Source organism: Electrophorus electricus, chromosome 1 (genome assembly GCF_041902795.1).
Source record: "Electrophorus electricus isolate QZ-2024a chromosome 1, ASM4190279v1, whole genome shotgun sequence".
Taxonomy (NCBI): domain Eukaryota; kingdom Metazoa; phylum Chordata; class Actinopteri; order Gymnotiformes; family Gymnotidae; genus Electrophorus; species Electrophorus electricus.
This window is the reverse complement of record NC_137497.1, coordinates 28,953,539-28,967,784: the sequence shown is the minus strand read 5'-3', so window position 1 is coordinate 28,967,784 and position 14,246 is coordinate 28,953,539. Positions and strand designations below refer to the sequence as shown.

The following is a 14,246-nucleotide window of genomic DNA, read 5'->3' as shown; positions in this document are numbered from 1 at the left end:
GTGTACTTCGAAGGGACCGATATACTTAGAACCCAGTTTGCGACATGAACCCGGTTTACGGAAATCCCGCGTAGAGAACCATACACAGTCTCATGGCTGATATACAGGAGTAGTTCCTCTATGTCTATCTGCTAGTTCCTTATATCATTGGAGTGCGTGTTCAATTCGCTGGTGTGTCTCCTCCCATACCCTCTCACTGCATTGCATCCATTCATCCACAGTGGGGATATCGGTCGTGATCAAGGTCCACGGGGCCATCAGGGGCTGGTAGCCTAGGAAACACTCAAAAGGCGTTATGTTAATGGAGGAACTCATGAGCAAGTTTTGGGCGATTTCTGCCAAAGGAAGGAAAGTGGACCAGTCTGAGGGATTGCACAAACAAAAACAGTGCAGGAACTTGTTTAATTCTTGATTAGTCCGTTCGCATTGGCCATTGGACTGTGGGTGATAACTGGACGTAAGGCTAATGGCAACTCCTATGTGTTCAAAAAAGGCTGACCACATAGGGACATGAATTGAGGTCCCCGGTCCAACAAGATGTCTTCCAGGATGCCGAATATACGGAACACTTGGTTGAACAGGGTGTCTGCTGTCTGAAGAACTGTGGGTAATCCAGGGAAGGCAATAAATCATACGCCATTTGAGCAGGGTAGGTCAGTGATGAAATCAATGGCTATATGGGACCAGGGTCTCTCGGGAATGGGGAGTGGCATGAATTTACCTGCAGGTAGAGTCTTAGGGGTTTTGCTTTAGCTGCTTACAGAACAGGAAGAAACGTACTTGTGTAAGTCGCTTGTGATCGTCTCCCACCTATATCGGCTAGCAAGGAGCTGTTGAGTGCTAGTCTCACCGGAATGTCCCGTAGTGAGTGAAGAATGAGCCCAGGTTAACAGCCAATCCCAACATGACACCGCTACGTAACGTCTCCCTGCAGGACAATCTTTTGGGATGATGGTACCTTGTGTGGCTTGTTCAATTTCCTCGTCTATCTCCCAACATATGGATGCCAAATGTACCCAGGTGGGAAGGATGTTTTCCTGGTCGTTAGAGTCCTCCTCCATCTCCCCTGGGTAAATGCAGGACAGGGCATCAGCTTTAGTATTGCGGTACCCCAGACGAGACATAATCCTGAAATAGAATCTAGAAAAGAACAATGACCAAACATTCAACCGTTTGGCTGACCGCATATATTCCAAATTCCAGTGATCTGTGATCACAAAACAATGGTTGGTTAGGCCCCTCCAGTGCTTCCATTCTTCTAAAGCCAGTTTGATGGCTAATAGTTCACATTCTCCTATTCCATAGTTACGTTCAGCCGGGGACAGTTCACGGGAAAAATACATCAAGGGGTGTAGTTTGGAAGCCTCGTGTCTCTGAGATAGAACAGCCCCTACGCGTATGTTCAAGGCGTCTACCTCCACCACAAACGGGATAGATGGGTAAGGATGTCGAAGAAGGGGAGCAGTGGTAAATGCTTCCTTTAGCTGTCTGAATGCTTGCACTGCCTCTTGGCTCCAGTGGAGCTTGGTTGCTGCTCCTTTCAGGAGGGCTGTAAGAGGAGCTGCTATGCTACTGAAGTTCCTAATGAAGTGTCGGTAGAAGTTTGCAAAATCAAGGAAACTCTGGAGCTTCTTGACTATGGTGGGTGTGGGCCAAGTGAGAATGGTCATCCATGGTGATATCGCCCTGGTTGATTACATATCCCAAGAAGGTCATAGTAGTGAAATGGAACTCACATTTCTCTCCTTTCACACACAGTCCATTGACCAGGAGTTTCTTCAAAACAGAATGGCCGTTTCATATGTGAAATTCCAGATCCTGTGAGTATATGAGGATGTCATCGATATACACGATCACATACTATGTATTCACGAAGTGTGTCGTTGATGGAAGACAGATGGCGCTACACTGAGACCATAAGTCATAACTTTATATTCATAGTGACCCCTGGTGGTTCTGAAGGCAGTCTTCCACTCGTCTCCTTTTTTTTATACGTATCAGGTTGTATGCACTACGGAGGTCTAATTTGGTGAAGTATTTGGCTCCTCTAAACTGTTCTAGGACGACAGGGACATGCGGTAACAGGTATGCATATTTTCTAGATATCTGGTTGAGGTTGCAATATAAAATATTCCGGTGATGAGGATCTGAAGGAATGTGTATGATTGGTTGAGTCGATAGCCGGGTGATGAACAGCATGTTTGGTGTTGTAGTGTGCTTGGGGTTCGGCCAATGTGACAATGTTCAGGCTGAGGCTTAGAGAAAGATGACTTTTAATATGCAGATCAGACAGTGGGTACAAGTTATTCACTCTTCTGTAAGAGCAAAACAACAAGAAAAAACTTTGTAATTTCAACCTCAGTTAATCTAACAAAAGAATACTAAACTTGTTCTGCAGTTAGCCAAAGAATCTAAAGGACAAGCCAAGAGATAATGCACGAACTGCTGTTAAATCAAGTATAGGATTCTTCATCCAGGACACCTGCATAGGTGTGATGTGTTATGTTCATGTTTGTCTCTAATAGTTGGACAGCATGACATGAGAGTAGACAATATTAGAACTTTCACACACACGCGCACACACACACACACACACACACACACACACACACACACACACACACACACACACACACACACACACACACACACACACACACACACACACACACACATACACACGCGCACGCACGCACACGGTCATGGGGATGGTTATCAGGGCCTTTATGATGTATCTGGCATAAAGAAAACAATATGCTGCTGTTTCAAAAACATGCCTAAACTGTTGATTCTCATCCAACCATCCTGGTACAGACACACGCAGGATTTTGAGGGAATGGGAATTTGCTATGAAATCTGTGCAACTACTGTAAAAGAAAGAGGGAAAGAAAGAAAGAAAGATGCAGAGTATCAGGCAAACTGAGCAACTGACTGCTTGATGACTACTAGTTTTTCTAAAAGAAACTGACCTGACTTTGTCCAGACACTTAAATTCCACGTTATTAAAACACAAATCACAAACAGACCTGCACTACATTATCAGAAGACAATGAAACTGACCAGACACTGTCACTACACTGGGCTATGCAAGCAAAGCTGGTCCTAATGTAGTATAGTATATGTGACCTAAATTGCAGCATTACTACAATCAAAACAACCCAAGAGACATCTGACAAGTAACTGAATTAATTACTGAATAAAAGAAAGAATATGTTATACTGCTTCCGTTGTGGCCAATAATAGCACATTTATTGGGAATAACTACAAAAAACAAACATCAATGAGTATCAGCATGTATCTACACAAACATATAACTGCCACAGACACTGGAATCATACAACAATTAATTTTTTATTTGAGCCTGTGATCTGCAAGTTATATACATGTGGCTGATTTTGTTTATTGCTTTATATTTTGCATTGTAGATATTTTGCATTGTGTAAATCACAATGCAACCATTATGCTGACAAAAATATATTAAATTCACTGATCATTTCCTTGTCTGTTTTTCCCCTCAGGTATATGGTTTTCAAAAGCACGTGTAAGTGCAGTCTTGTGTGTGATGTCTGGAACAAAAAAAATTAAAACACTACACACTTGCAAACAAAATATAATGCACACACAAACAAAGAGAAGCCCATTCCAAGCTCACTTAAAATACACCAACCTGACTTAATTAAATATAGTAAGTACTAACGGGAGTCTCTGTTCCTGCTATGAGAAAGTAGGGTTCAGTGAAATCACACTGCATTCTGGCTTTACTCCTGGTAAGTTACAATGTGGGAGTTCTGCCTGTGTGTTTGTGGCAGTACATTTTGAATCAATTTTCTACATAACTGCTCTTTCCTGCTTTATAATATATAATATATATATATATAAATTGCCACTTTGCCTGATAATTAAATACTGTTTGATAAACAAGTAGGACAGGGCTTTAAATTGTCTTTGTCTTGGAGTTCATCTCTGGCCCTACAGTCCATATAATATATGGAGGGCCACTGCCATAAGGAAGGAGGAAGTAAAATCTCTCCTGATAATCAGGACACACTGGACTGGGCCCTGCCTCCCCTTTTCTGACAAACTGCTATTTGTACCTCATACAGCAACTCTTACATGTGTTCGGAGAAACAAGGCTTCAATGCAGAATTACTTATAATGACAGAATGACTGAAAACTAAGAACAGAAATATCCACATTTCTTTATGCAACATCAATAGGTATTATTTACTATATGTGCTATAATCTGTTCCACTTTCACATTTGACGTGCGTGCACTTCTAAACTAGATGAACCAGGTAGTGTGATGTGAAAATATTTAAAAAGGTAGTCACATCAAAGCGACATGTGATGTGCTATCGGGGAGTACGAATGTGTTGAGGAAATTCTCTCACACTGCCGTAGTGGAAACTGCTTGCACATGCGAGCGCACGATAAGAAAGAAAACGTACTAGGCTGTTTAAAGGCTCTTTACAGGTTGCTTAGAACAGCAGACTCACACAGAGCTTAGTATAATAATTTAATAATGTGTAGTATAATAATTTATAGCACACTAGCCTGAAACGAATAACTGCTGAACTGCACCTTGAGTACGAGTCTGGGTTTAAGGTCGTACTGTTCGCATATTCACCCAAAACTAAAATGTTAACTCAGCTGAACAACAGCCAAACTATGTCAGATATGCCTATTTAAAAATGGTAATGACAGATGATTTTGGAATGATTCATTCAAGCTTTTCAATGAGTCATTCAAGCGTTTATGTAAAGAAAAAAACAGTTAGACTCAGGTACTAGTTCCCATGGTTCCCACTTGTCAACCACCAAACAGCTTTCAATGGCGTTTGCGTAGGCGGTTTCATTACCTAGAACAATTCTAGGTTGGTCAGGGTAACCGACTATACATAACATGTCATATACAGTGCCTTGTCGCAAACAACTTCAGGATACATTGTCGTTAGCATGTGAAATACCTTTACTTTACGATATTAGCCCACAGCGTGTGGACATGTCGCACCTGAACACTTTTGTGTAAACTTACCTCAGTCCATGCAACGGAGAGTTCTAAAACTTCACAAACAACGCCGATTTACTGCTGTAAACAATCCGGTTTCATTAAAACAGGCATTTCCAAAGCACTTGCTACTGATGAACGTTATACAATATAGTTTAGACGAAAATTAGGTTAAGCAAGATGCCCGATATGCATGGGTACTGCTATGTGTAAGCGTTACCGCTGCCGACTTCCAGCGTCTCAGTTCGGCGGTACCCGGCGTTATAGCCCTTCCCCGGGGATCGGTGTCACGGAGGGAAACACAGCTACAGCAGTCACGTGTTTGAACCTGGTTTTGACGCACACTGGGTGTTCTGCGTCCTTAACCCTCTCCACTACAACACGCAACAGATGTTCACTGGATAGGTAGCTTGATTAAGATGCGCTGTTCGTTCGTAAAACTGGCTTCGCCTGTCAAACACGAATGCAGCACGGCAATGGTCATATTCTGTATTATGCTCTAGTACGTATCTCATATTAGAGACCATCAGCTCAGCCAGTATGTATTTTTATCTACAGTTCTTCTACTCTAGTTACACGAATCAGATCATACCTCATCTCATTTCTCAAAAGATTTTTAAAAGTATATGCTGATTTGAAACAGTGTAATTCGGGCAATGTAATTGAGCTTCTGTTCAAAAGTAATTGAAAATTATATGTATGCAATATACATCCTTTTAATTCCAAAGACCTTATGGAGTTAATTCTGTTATAAATAAATTCTATTCTCTGAGTATAAAATACAGTATATTTCTCCAAAGAGTCACAGATCATTTCAGCATCTTTAAAAAGGAATCACTCAGGATCAAGTCATCAAAATGCCCCTGGCAACTAAACAGGAAACTCTAGGGTAACCAATGAGGGCTCCCACCCTTCCTGTATCTTCCTCAGAGGGTTGGGCAAATTCTGAGGACCTCATATCTCAGTCAGAAATCTATTTGGAAAGCCAATTGGTGCTTGACTAGGAAATATATGTTAGCAGTGCACCATCTAGAGGTGATCTATGGAAACACCATGAAGTGAAGTATAGTTGAAGTATATTCTTATAATATATGACATTTTAAAAAGTCTCCTATATTATGTTCAATAACACATAGGATCTAGCTAATTATTTTGTTCTTACATCAGGAATCTGTTAATATTTAAAGTTGTTATTTAGTCATTTATTGTATTTAATTAATAATTCATGTATCTATTTATTTATAGAAAAATAAATAAGATAACGACAGTAACAAGTAAAGACAGTAACAGTAACAGTAAAGATAGCCTAATGCAATATTTCAGATTCTATTTTTAAGTTTTGTAAAAGGCATGAATTTGATCAAGCAATCAATATTTAGTACTTTGTATTGATTTATTTATATTATTCAGTTGTCATATCTGTAGTCTCCAGCCAGCCTCGTGTAAACTACATTCCCCATAAACACCCTGTCCGTTCCCAATATCCCATCTATTAGTTTCACCTGTGTCTAGTTATGCCTAATGTTTTTGTTTATTTATACCTACCTGTGTCAGTCTCTTATTGTCAAGTCTCAATCATCTTATGTCAGTTTCTAATCTATTATTCTTTGTACTTGTTTGTGATTTTGGAGTTAAGTCTGGTTTCCCTGTTTTTGATCTATTGCCTGTTCCCTGTAGGATTTGTCTATCTGTTTGCTTGTTTTTATTGGTATTGGACCTGGCTTGTTTTATGACAGTTTTTGGATTTCCCTGTGAGTACTTTTATTAAACCCATTAATGTATACATGGAAAACCCAAAAATGCTTTAATGTATAAATGGATTGATAACAGAAACACAGAGCTGTTTGTGTTGTAAATCATTGAACATTAAGATTACAATTCTTTTACTCACACAACAGCATCTGACATGCAGATTCTCTCATTTCACTTTCCTGTTTGTATTCAGGTGTAGATCTGCAGTAAAGTACTCTTGGTTCATAGTATAACAAGACCTGGTTTTGACAGGGACCAGGGCTGTGAGTGAGAGTTGTATTGTCCACTGTCCACTGTCTTCACATTACAAAGAGTTTAAGTGCACAGTACACAAGTAACCCAGTTATTCTCTGTTGTTGTAATTAATATGTAGTTCTCTGTAATATCATAGTCAAATTAATTTATATATAGTGTTTTTTTTACAACAGCCATCGTCACAAAGTACCTTTTCGGATATCCAAGTCCAAGTCCAATTGTATTGCTGACACCATTTTGGTGTCAGCTACTGCCGCTTAGGCACTTCCAGATCTGCCTCGAGCTTCCATTATGCATCCAGGGCTCCAGACCTCCTGTCTCCAGTGGCTGCCCCTTACCCCTGGGGCTTGAGATATCTACAATGTGAGTTAGAAGTTACAGTGTGATGATTTAGGTTAAAACGGATTAATAAATCTTATTCTTCATTTTATTAGAAAAAAGTGCCAAAGACCCTCGTGTTTATCAGACATCTGTCTGCAAGAAAGTGGTCAGCACATTATCCATCAGCTGGAAAAAGAGGGTGTTGTGTAAGGCTCAAACAGAACTGAAACAAATCTCAACAGAAACTCATCACAGAATCACTAACAAAACAGGGTACCAGACTCACCATGACTGTTGGACCAGAAAAAGGCCATTTCTCAGATCATGCAGGCAGATAAGAAGAGAAGGCACTTGGCACCATCATGGCAAGATCCTGATGTGATGGAGTCCATCAATAAGGCCTTGGGTCCACAGAGGGATTTCATTGATGCACTCTCTGGTGAAGACTATGTGAGCTTGTCATACATCAAGTCAGTGTGTCACCTGCTCAAAGTCAGAGTCTTGAACCTGAATGATGACAGTGAGCTAACAAAAATGATGGACGACAATTCCTGACTACCTCATTGACAAATACCAGGATCCCACAACTGATGCCCTGGTGGTTGTGGTTATGCTTGTTGATCCAAAGTTCAAGACCCAATACATTGACAGTGATAAGAAAGAAGGAATACAAGCAAGAGCTGTGTCTGAGCTGGAGTCCCTGCAGAACAAATGTACAAATATAGCAAAAGCATAAAGCAGCATCTCCTCCCTCATCAAAGAATTCATCAAAGAGCCCTGAAGCAGAATAACATACATCAACAGAGAAAATGAAGAAATTCCTGGGCAGCTTTTTGAAAACCTCAGGTGTTGTAACTTCAGTTGCCGCTACATCTCTTTCCCTACCTCTAAAATAGGCAATAAAAGAGGAACTATAAGGCCTACCTGTCCACACCAAAGATGGTGAAGATGGTGAGATGGATCCTATGGAATGGTGGAGATTCAACAAGGGAAATGTTCCAAGGGTTATCCAAATAGTGAGAAAGTATTTGTTAAGTCAAATTTATTTTATTTATGTTTGTGGTGAGGTGTGGGTAACTCCTCTATAGCTTCACTGACATAACATTATAACAAAGGTACACATATAAAAAAAATCAAAGGGAATTAGAAAGTGGTATAGTAAACGTCAGTAAGACAAAGGAGCTGATCGTGGATTGCAGCAAGAAGCAGGAGCGGCACTACCAACCTGTGAGGATCAGTGGAACCACGGTGGAGAGAGTAGATAGTTTCAGGTACCTTGGTGTTCACATCTCGCAGGACCTGTCCTGGTCCCGCCATACCAGCTCCCTGGCAAAGAAGGCTCGTCAGCGTCTTTACCACCTCAGATGCCTAAGGGACTTCAGACTGCCCTCCAAGGTACTGCGGAACTTCTACACCTGCACTATCGAGAGCATCCTCGCGGGGAACATCACAGTCTGGTTTGGGAATAGCACCAAGCAGGACAGACAAGCACTCCAAAGGGTAGTGCGTTCAGCAGAGCGCATCACTCACTCGGAACTTCCTGACCTGCAGACCATCTACCACAAGCGGTGCCAAACTCTGTTGAGGTCAGGGAGACGCTTCCGATCCCTGAAGGCCAAGACAGAGAGGCTGAAGAGGAGCTTCTTCCCACAGGCCATTCGGGCCTTGAATCAGGGAAACTGATAAAATGTGGGGACCACCACCACCACCACGTAACATGACTGTATATCTGTACATCTGTATATATAGATTTAGATTTATACTCAATTAACCTGTTACACAACAACTGTAGATATGGTATTATACAAAATGGATCTGTACATTCTGTAGATTGTGTACATATATACCCAACCATATACATTGTACATTGTGTATATAATCATAATATACATATATTGTACATACATTGTTAATATATTTTTGTACATACATAGAAGATATATATTTATCTGTATATATATATTTTTTCTCTATGCACCCCTGGTTCTCTTCCTCAGTTTGGACAGAGCACTCTCCACCATTTCACTGCGTGTTATACTGTGTATGACTATGTATGTGACGAATAAACCGAACTTCAACTTGAACTAGTAGGCCTATATGTATACGGCAGTGTGATTTATTATTTTATGTGAAGTAAAGTCACATTTCTATAGTAATGTATAATTATATTTATGGCCCCGTGTAGATGGTATTTATGGTATTGTAAAGTGGCATAATAAAAAGATGGTTCTTAGCTTCCTTTTCAATATATGAAACATGAGGAAGAAAAGGTGCCTTCAAGTAAGAGAAGATTGAAGCAGGTAGATATTGAAGAACATGCAGGATAACCAGGAGAATATATAACTTATTATTTAGAAACCATTTTTTACATCTGGTACTCGGTGCTCACTTTTTTTTTTATTACTAAATATCAAGCTAGAATGTTAGCAATGCAAAATTTGTCACTAGTTTTTCAGCACTGCATCAGAGTGAAATTTCATCATTACCTGAATCTCCCAAAGACATGGAGGCTAAATACAGTTTATTCAGAAAATGTGTTTTCTGTAGGATGGATACCATCCCCCCCTTAAAGGCCAGGCTTGCCCTTGAATGTGTTCTAATTATGTATAAACCCGACATTGTTTTGTGAAGACCACTTGGACGTCAAGCAGTTTAGTGAAGACAACTGGCTGTAAGTTATATCGCCATGCCGCATTGGTATTCTGAGGGAGTAGCCATGGCAGGGGGTGGTGGGAGTAGCCACGGTGGCTGAGATGGGTTGAGGCTCAGTAGCATCATGACATCAGGGGTATGTGTACCTCAGCAGAACGAGAGAAAAGATTACTAGATATGTCCAGGTACGGGGATGTGTAAATTATGGAACTATAATGTGCAAAGATAGACTCTGGCAGATCTAGCTATGGCAGCAGAGCTAAAAGGATGGAGCCAGAAGGAACCACAGGTGTGAGGGCACCCTGGAACATCAGCCACTCTCAGTCAACAAACTTGAGCGACAAAAGAAAGGTGAAGTGACTGCATTATAACATCCCAGTTTACCATAATTGTCAATGCCCACAGACCCCCAGATCTACATCTTTACCTAAGATGGGAAATTAATAAATAATGTCTGACTGTACAGATTTTCAGGTTTTCAGCCTAGCCTTAAATATTATTGAGACTGTCTGAGTCTCGAACATTTTAAAGGAAGGTTATTCCATAGAGTGGGAGCTTTGTAAGAAAAAGCTCTGCCCCTTGCGGTAGATTTTCTTATTCTTGGTACTAGTAAAGAGCCTGCACCTTTTGATCTAAGCAGACGTGGTGGTCATAATACACTAGGAGTTCTCTAGGGTAATGTGGGGCAAGACCATTCAGTGCTTTGTAGGTCATTAGACTTATTATATAATCAATGCAAAATTTTACTGGGAGCCAGTGTAAAGTAGCTAAGGAGTGATGTGATCAAATTTTCTAGTTCTTGTAAGAACTCTGACTGCTGGAGCTTGTTTAGGCACTTAGGTGATACAATCAGATAGTAAGGCAGTAGAGTAGTCCAATCTTGAAGTGATTAACGCATGGACTAGCTTTTCTGCATCTTGTGAGGAGAGTATGTTCCTAATCTTTGCAATGTTTCTGAGGTGGAGAAAGGCAGTCTTAGAAATATTATTTACATGATCTTTGAACGAGAGACTGGGATCCATAATCACTCCAAGATTTACTTTAACTGTTAGAGAAGATGTGATTGGGAGACCATTGAGGTTCACTGAGTAATAAGATAGCAAGGACCTAGCTGTTTCTGGGCCTAATACCTCTGTTTTGTCAGGATTAACTGAGAGAAAAATTCTCAACATCCAGTGTGTGCCATTCTCTATGCATTCCTAAAATGATGCTAAGATGAAATATGTCTTCTGGTTTGGCTTAGACATATAGCTGAGTATCATTAGCATAGCATTGGAAACTAGCACAGTATTTACTTATAATGTCACCTAGAGGTATCATATATAAAGAAAAAAGAAGAGGCCCTAGAACAGCTAAATAGCTAACCTTATTGTATGCTGAGAAGTCTCCATTTATGTTAACAAACTGGTAGAGACAGGCTAGATAAATTTTAATCCAGGAAAGAGCTATTCCCCAAATCCCAACAACATTTTCGAGTCTGTCTAGAAAGATGTTGTGATCTATAGTGTCAAATGCTGCACTCAGATCATGCAATATAAGCAATGAGACATAACCCTGGTCAGAAGCCAACAACAGGTCACCAACTACTTTAATCAGTGCTGGCTCTGTACTATGATGAGGCCTAAACCCTGAATGAAAGAATTCATGTATCTGGTTCTGATTCAGTTATGATCTTAGCTGCTGAGCTATAGCTTTTTCTAGGGTCTTGGAAATAAAGGTTAGAGATTGTCCTGTAGTTTGACAGATGACATGGATTGAGGTAAGATTTTTTGATAAGAGGTCTGACTACTGCTAATTTGAATGATTTATGGATGTAGCCAATGTTCAAGGATGAGTTTTTAAAATGTAGTAAAGGTTCAATTAATTCAGGTAGGATTTTCTTAAGAAAGTGTGTGGGCAGTGGATCTAGTAAGCAAGTGGAGGATTTTGAGCAGATCAGAGATGTAAATTCTGGCTCATGGATATGTGTAAAGGATTCTAAAGTCCTTTGGTCTTGGTTGATCTGATCTCCAAGTAACTGACCGATGTGATGTTAATACTCTGAATGTTATCTCTAATGTGCTTAATTTTCTCATTGAAGAAATTCATGAATTCATTACTACTATGTGATTTTGTAATCTGAGCACTGGTGTCAGTTTTATTCCTAGTAAGATGTGCAGTTGTACTAAATAAAAATCTAGAATTATTTTTGTTATTTTCTATTAGGGTAAAGAGATAAGCTGTTCAAGCAGTAATAAGTGTCTTTCTATACTTCAGAAGGCTCTCCTTCCATACAAGCTGGAAGACTACAAGTTTAGTGTGGCACCATTTATGTTCTATTTTTCAAGTGTTTTGTTTTAAATAGTGAATGTGAACATTATGGCAAGGTACTAATTTTTTGTCCCTATTTTTTTCCATTCTTACATGGAGCAACAACATTGAGTGTTCAGTGGAATTCTGATTCTAAACATTCAATCATTTGATTAAGTTCCATGAGGTTTGAGGGTATCCTAGTTGCAAATGATAAGTATGGGAGATTCACAATAAATGTAGATGCAGTGACTGACGTGATCATGCATCTGGTGTGATAGCAAGGCGAGGTTACTAAATTGTGGCTCATATGTAGTTCAAATGAAATGAGGGAATGGTCTGAGATGGCAACAGTATTGGTAGTATAACTATGTCCTCTATGCCTACACCATATGTCAGTACTAAATCAAGCGTATGTCCACCAGAGTGTGTGGGTTCTTTTATACATTGGGTGAAACCAATTGATTCTAATATAGAACTAAAGGCCAATCTCAGAGGGTCTTGCACACTACCAAAGTGAATATTGAAATCACCAACAATAATGGCTCTTTCTACTAGTGTAATCTAGAGATTAGAGAGGAAATCTGCAAATTTGTTAATAAATTCTGAATAAGGTTCTGATGGCCTGTAGATGACAATTAGTGGAAGAGGCTGGCTTCTTATCACTGGCTACATCATTAATGCTAGTAAAAATAATTTCAAAGAACTCGAAATCATAACCAGCTTTTTGGATTATCCCTAATGTGTCAGTATTAATAACTGCAATGCTGTCTCCACGGCCAATTAGATGAGGGTGGTGTACATAGCTGTAGCCAGAAGGACAACTTTCGTTTAAAGCATTTAAGTACTCATTTGGCTTGATCCAGGTTTCTGTTAGACAAAGTACATTCAATCTATGATCTCTTAGGATTTCACTTATTATGAGCACTTTAGATGTTAGGGAGCTAACATTTAGTAAACCCAGCTTTAGATGAAAGGTTCAGGCAGTGTTCTGCGAATCAGTTACTTTAATACTAATTAGGTTATTAAGACATGTTTTTCTTTGTTTTCTATATTTCGGCTCAGTTCAGGGAACAGGACCAGTGTCAATATGATGAACCTTGGGTGATGTCTCATAGTGATCAAGAGATGGTTGATTTAGCCTCTTTGTCTGCTATCTGGCCTCCTCTCTTGTCATTGACCTAGAAGGTCTTGATTAACTAGAATATGGCTTATGTTACAGGAAAGGAGAGCAGCGCCCTCCCTGGTAGGATGGATACCATCCCACCCTACAAAGCCAGGCTTGCCCACAAATGTGGTCCATTTATCTATTAACCCCATATTGTTTTGTGAGCACTACTTGGACATCCAGCAGTTCAGCGAAGATAATCAGCTGTACATTATATTGCTGCGCCGCATTGGGATGGGACCAGAGCATACTACAGCATCGGACATCACTTTCACTAATTGACAAACCTCTGCAATATTATTTTTAATAATCTCTGACTGGCAAAGGCATATATTGTTAGCTCCTACGTGAATGACTATCTTAGAGAACCTATGCTTGCTTAAAAACATAAGATTACCTGCAATGTCTGGCGCCCTTGCCCTCAGTATACAGCTAACTGCTGCTGATGATGTCCCTAAAGGCCTAGCTAAGTGGGGAAAACCTGTTGGACATGCGAATTGGGGATGTGTAGTGCTCCGGTGGGCAAGTCGAAGCTTGGCTATTTGGTCGTAACGTCACCCATTCGCTGCGAGGGATGTAGTGCCGGAGTTGAAGGCTTGCTAACTTCCCCTAAGGCATCTTTATCTTTACTTATATATATATATATTTAAAACTCTTACTTCATCCCACAGTTGGCAAAAGTAACAACACAAAGTTCTGTTTTATAATAAAGTGTGAGGCAGCAATACGAATAACTGGTAAGATTCATGTATATAATGTAGAAAATAAGAAAATGAAGGATGCTGCCCAGCCAATTCATGCT

General features: G+C 40.0%; 1 protein-coding gene and 1 long non-coding RNA gene across 2 annotated transcripts in view; both read right to left on the bottom strand.

Moving 5' to 3' along the window:
* Nucleotides 1-5,284, bottom strand: part of arhgef28a (Rho guanine nucleotide exchange factor (GEF) 28a) — a 75,809-nt gene extending 70,525 nt beyond the window's left edge. The window contains exon 1 of the mRNA XM_081714196.1: nucleotides 5,035-5,284. The gene's annotated coding sequence lies outside the window, so the exon portion shown is untranslated. The remainder of the gene's footprint in view (nucleotides 1-5,034) is intronic.
* A 1,631-nt stretch (nucleotides 5,285-6,915) lies between these two features.
* On the bottom strand, nucleotides 6,916-9,612 carry LOC145660371 (uncharacterized). Its single transcript, XR_014126681.1, has 4 exons — nucleotides 8,561-9,612; nucleotides 8,260-8,298; nucleotides 7,622-8,035; nucleotides 6,916-7,370 (listed from the first exon to the last, which is right to left on the bottom strand). It is a non-coding gene; the product is annotated as an uncharacterized LOC145660371 (long non-coding RNA).
* Nucleotides 9,613-14,246: the final 4,634 nt, after the last annotated feature.